General features: G+C 42.4%; 1 pseudogene; it reads right to left on the bottom strand.

The window, feature by feature from the left end:
- Positions 1-4,677: 4,677 nt before the first annotated feature.
- On the bottom strand, positions 4,678-5,395 carry LOC147463272 (uncharacterized; annotated as a pseudogene).
- Between the last annotated feature and the right edge of the window lie 476 nt (positions 5,396-5,871).

Here is a 5,871-nt window from a genome sequence, read left to right as displayed (position 1 = left end):
TATTCGACGTTTATTACGTTGTTCCGTTGAACACTTGTTTCAAACTCAATATGTATGCGTCTAGCTTTGCTACAATAAGAACATTGTGACTTTCACATACTAGTCATGTACAAGCAGCAAATAACAAAAGCATGTGAGATAACTATGTACCTGGTGGTTGATCTCATTCCTATGGGTGTTGCAACCGAGTAGATATGGAAGATGGATTCTTGTTCTGGTGTTCCTTGCAAAAAAACATATACAAAAGGTGAGATAAGTAGTAATATAGTTTTGAAGAAGCTGAACGGAATCTCATTATTTTTATGTGTTCTTCCATTCTTTAGTTATAGAAAAAAGAAAACATGCAAGTGTCCTTGCATGGGAGAGTTTGCACAGTCCTCCCCAATTTTTATAATACGTGAGAATGTACCATTCCCATGGCATTGTGAAAATTTTAATGTGTTCATTTCACTATGTTCTCAGCAAATCAAGAGTAGAATGTGGTAGTTCTTAATCACCGCTCACTCAAATATCTCGTGTTTGTAAATGTACAGGAGTTGTGTCCAGCTTTCTTTATACGTTGACTGCAATGAAACATAATAACGTTAGAAAGGTTTGAAAATTAAGTAGGCTGCATAAAACATTTTTCTAATTTTGAACATTCTACGATTAAAATAAAACTTAGAACAATTTGTGAGTATTAGCACCAATCCAAGTACAATGCTATTTCATAACAAAGGTTTGTCGCTTTTTGTAACGACAGGAATCAACGTACGCAGCTAGCAATCTTATCGTCGTGATCTCTTGTTGTCTGGCTTTGAATCCAACACTAGTCATTTGTAGTAGCTGTGGGATATTGAGTGGACATTTGAGATTTATGAGGTCCATTGTTTTCAACTATACAAACGACTTGTTTACTACGGGATCAGATGAAAAAACTAGCCAATGATTTGTCCAGCTAGAGAGCTTCAGATTATGCAAAGTATCACATGCCTTCGAGATGCAAGCATAGGTGATTACATCTAGAGAAATTCCTTTGCTTTGCATTCGCTGGAAACACCGCATAGTTTTTTTTGTTGAGAATATCGAGAAATCAGCATGTTTAAAGTGATGATATTACGGACAACAAGCTGCTCAAGCACCTTTTGTGCTTTCTTAAGAGCACCACTTCTTGCATATGTGATCATTGCTCCTATGCAGTGCTACACGTTTTCAAGATACAAGCATAGGTGATTGCATTAGGAGAAACATCCTCCTTTTGCATATTGGAAACTTGTGTATTTTATGAACTTAAGCGAGCGAAACTTACCAGAAAAAGGAAAAAATGGTAATAAGAGATAAGAAAGGGGGGCGGGATGACAACAAATAAACACTAAACGTGTTTCGCTATATAAAGCTCTTTAGTAGTGTTAATTCTTTTACAAGGATTGGGGGCTTCTTAAATAAGGGTAAGGGTTGGGGGTTGCAAACCCAAGGTAGGTACAAAGGTGAGGATTAAGAGGAGGATAGAGGTTTTTAGGTACAAAGAAATAAATACGAGCATCTTTTGGTACAGAGAAGTAAATGCTGGCAAAATTTGGTACGATGTGCACCATTGAGGAGGTAATATCAAGATAAGAGAGGCTAAAAGGGGCAAGGCATTAAGTGCAAAATAGAGGGGAGAGTCAAACTTATTGAAAGGCACCAAAAAAGGGGAAAGGGATAGGGTACAAAACAAAATATTGACATCCAATTTGGGGGGGGGGGGGGGGGGAAGAAGTACTGGGGGGGCAAGGAGGGGTGCGAGAATTGGAAGGGTGCGAGAGTTGGAGGTTAAGCATATTCTCGACATTGGGCGCATTGAGCCAACAAATAAGGGTCTTGGGGAGGTGGGATAATTCAGGCGTGGAGCCAAGCAAAAGGGAGAGAGGTTTAATCAAGGAATGAGAGAGATTAAGGTTACGCGTAAAGGGTGAAAAGGGAATTTTTACCACAAAGGGGGGGTCTTTTGATACCGGTTTTTTCCTTAGGAGAGAGTCCCTATCGTTGTAAGAGATAAGGGAGAAACAATTACGAAGAAGAGTTTGGGGATACTCCCTTGCTCTAAGTCTTTGAAAAAATAGGGCACGAATGGTAAGAAAGCCCTCGAAGGAGCTCTCTCTAAGCATGTATCTTTTCAGCTTTGAAATGATAAAAGCGACTTTCTAGTGTGTTGGGTGCCAAGATTGCCGGGGAATGTAGTTGTAAGACTTAAGACCTTTTTGATAGCAATGAGAGTCGAGAATCCCTGTATGAGAAAAAGAGGGTCCTTTGAAGAAATGGATGTCAAGGATGGAAGCTTCTATGGAAGAAATGATAGGGGAAATTTTGATATGTTTTTGAGTGGTGACCCGTACAGCTTGAGGATTTTCTCAAGATCAAGAAGGGAGCCTTGCCAAATGCCAAAGGCATCATCAATGCATATTTTGAAAAAGAGAAGAGAGGGATGGGAGGGAAGGTTGATACTATCTTCCAGGTGACAAAGAAAGAGGCAGGCATAGACGACAGCAAAATTGGAACCCATGGCAGTACCTTTGATTTGTCGCCAACATTTTCCTTGGAAGGAGATGTAGTGGTGGTTAAGGACAAGAAAGGCCACCGAGAGGATGAGACTCGCTTTGGGTGAGGAAAAATGGTGATGGATAGAGTTAGAGAGTGCAAGCAAACCTTGTTGAATGGGAATGCTAGGGTATAAAGACTCAATGTCAAACATGAAGAGAAGGACATTAAAAGGAAGGACAAGAGAGGAGATATCCTTGATGAGTGAAAAGGAATCTTTGAGGTGTTGCTTCTTAGTGAGAAGGATAGGGAGAAGCTAGAAGTGGAGCCATATAGAGGCATATAGAGGCATGCTCCAGAACATATCCTCTATAAGAGCAAATGGGGCGTCCTACTAAGGAGGGTTTGTGGATTTTAGGAAGTAGAAAAAAGGAACAAGGTTTGAGTTCAGAAGAAAGAGGCTTAAGGATGAAAGCCTGCTCTTTAGAAGAAAGAAGAGCGCAATTGGTAAGAATGGAGGAAAGAAGAGAAGAGACAAAGGAGAGAGGAGCTGAAGGCACGGGGGTGTAGGTAGAGGAATCTAGGAGATGTTTAGAGGCTTCCTCTATATACCAAGATTTGGATAAGCTGATCGATCCTAAATTTTTGTCTGTTGGCTTGATGATAATGGAAGGATCATTTTTAAAGGAAAGAAGAGCTTTCTTTAAAAAGGAAGTGGGTGAGAAGTGAGAAGACAAGAAGGAAGTTTTCCAAAAGCTGCTAAGCTATGAAGAAAGAGAAGAGAAAATATTTTTGAGATTAAGTGATGGAGCTGGTGGGTACCAAGAGGCATTGTGAAGAGAGAAAGGAGTAGAGGGTGGGGAGACTTCTTTAAAAAAGAGCTTAAGTTGGTAGCTTCTTTCCAAGTTAGAAAAAGACTGTTTTAGAGAGGAGAGAGTAGGAGGGGAGGGGGGAGGAATATATTTAAGGCCTAAACCAAGAAGCTTCTTTTCACAATGGGAAAGCGTACGTTTGGAGAGATTATGGCAAGCTAAGTTAGTGACTTTGTTTTCTAACTAAAAAACTGATTGCTTTCCTAGAGTAATCACCGTGAAAAGAGAAGGGTTAGTAAGCGGAAGCCAATACTTGCATCTTCTTTTAGCAACACCTTAAGGGGAAGGAGTGGAGCGGGGTGTAATGGGGAATCTTCTTTTAGCAATGCCATAAAGGGAAGGAGTGGAAATGGGTGTAGTGGGGACGTAAGTTGGAGAAGAGGGAGGAGGAGTCCAGAAAAAGGGAAGGTTTGGAGAAGAGAAAATGGACCCATGAAGTAGGGTGCTCAATGGCTACTTCCTCCTCCATTGCAGGTTTTTTGAATATCTAGGTTTTTAAGGAATGTTGGATAAGGGATGGGGAGATTTAGAGGGAAGAGGCATACAGGTGGGAGAGGGGTGGTTAGAAAATGGAGGGGTATTAAGGGGGTATTTGGGAGATTTGAGTAAAGGTGGAATGGGTGGGGGAAGAAGGCCCAAAGAGGAGGGTTTTTTTCAAGCATGGTGGTGGAGAGGGAGGGAGAGGAGGAAGCATTATAAGGTTTTTTGAAAGGTTGGCGAGGGTATTTCCCAAAGGGAGCTTTATGCTTAGCAAGGGAAGATGAAGGTTGTGAGGGAGTGAAAGCAAAAGGTTTTTTAGAGGAAGGGGTTTTACAAATGCTTAAAAACGTATTTTGGGAGAGGAGCTTGCTCATTTGCGTGGTGACCTCGTGTTGAACGAGCTCACTCATGGTGTCTTCTTTTGGTAAAGCCATTGCTTCGGCAAAGAGGGTTTCTTGGGATCTTTTTCTTGCATTGTGAGCAGCTGACTCAATAGAAGTGGCTAAATGTGCTTGAAGGATGGAGTTTTGAACAAAAGCGTCTAGCTCTAGGAGAGAAGATTGTTTCCACATAACAAGTTGATTGGCCTATGCTTCAGGTAGAATTCTAGGAAAGGATATGGGTGAGAGCCTTTTAAAAAGGTCTTCCAAGCGTTCTTCTACCACCTCATGGAAGAAATTAAAAAGCTTTTGGAGGTTTTCTACCAGGAGGGCTTGGGCTTGTATATAAACGTCGGCACAATCAAGTTGGTATTGTATGTTAAGGCTAGCAAATTTGGCATTGAGAAGGGCTTGGGCACTTGAATCTTCCGAAACAAGGCGCGGTGGTTTCATGCATAGGCTATTGGGAGCTTTAGTGTTAGCCCTGAGGTTTTGGAGGTAAAGGAGGTGAGATTTAGCTTTTGAAAGCTTGATGTTAATAGTCTTGAATTCATGTAAGGAACAATACACAATTTTGTCAAACTCTTGAGGTTTGGTGATGGTAGGAATGGTGGGGAGGGGAGAAGCAGAGGGGATAGAATTAAGAGAAGAGGTGTTGGAGCGAAAAGGGGAGGGGGAGGTGACGAACGAGAAGGAGAAAGCACCAAAAGAGAAAGGAGCAATGAGGGGGCGATTGGGGAGCATTCCTCTTTGAGTCATAAGACCGACGGGCGCACCGTAGCTTTTGGTGCCTTTTGAGGAAGGAGGGGAGGAATCGAATTCTTCCACGGGCAGGTTTGCCGTGAGCCCTTGAAGCTCTTCTGTGCTAAAGAGGGTTTTTTTAGAAGAGGAAGTTGGAGTCGAAGTGTTTGGTTGTGCAATAAGTGCGAAGGGGTTTGTGAGGGCGGAAGCCGAAACGAAGCCTGGAAGGGTGGTAGGCAAAGTTGAAGAAGAGGATACGGGAGCGAGAAAGGTAAAAGCGGTATTAGGAGAGGGGGAGCCGACGGTGGAGAAGCCGGAGCCATTGGATGGAAGAATGGTAACCGAGCTAGACACTGAGAGAAAAGGAGGGGTTCCAAAGGTGGGTGCGGGATTACTATGGAGGGCAGGGGTGGAAGAGGATTCCATGTTCTTCATGCACTACAAAGTCTTAATAAAAAGGTCTTAATTAAAAACTAGTGCAAAAGTCCTCCACAGCCTCAATAACTAATAAAGCCAAAGTAGTGATAGTTGTTGGCTAACGAATAGTAAGGACAAAAAGAAGGAAAAAGGAAGGCTACTAAGAGTTTGGAGGTTGAGGGTAAGCTCTAGAGAGGTGAAAGCCGAAATCTTGTTGGAGTCGTAGTCGAAGACAAGGTAGCTACATACAACACTCGGTGGGTAGTGCTACGTAAAGGCAAGTTAAGCCCAAGTTATATTGGCCTACTAAGTTGAGTGGCCTACAAAGTTGAGCTAGCAAAGTTGCGCAGGTGCACTCCTATTAAGCAAAGTAGGAGAAGTTTGAGTAGGTGACGCTAGCCTTAGCTTGAGGCATGGCATGGCACGTCATAGTTCGACCCTGTAGGCAGGCCATTGTGTATTAAAGCAAAGCCTTAAATTGGGTG

The sequence above is a fragment of the Adiantum capillus-veneris genome, chromosome 2 (genome assembly GCF_014529385.1).
Source record: "Adiantum capillus-veneris isolate H3 chromosome 2, ASM1452938v2, whole genome shotgun sequence".
NCBI classification, from domain to species: Eukaryota; Viridiplantae; Streptophyta; class Polypodiopsida; order Polypodiales; family Pteridaceae; genus Adiantum; species Adiantum capillus-veneris.
The sequence above is the reverse complement of the archived record's forward strand: the minus strand, read 5'-3'. Positions and strand labels throughout refer to the sequence as shown.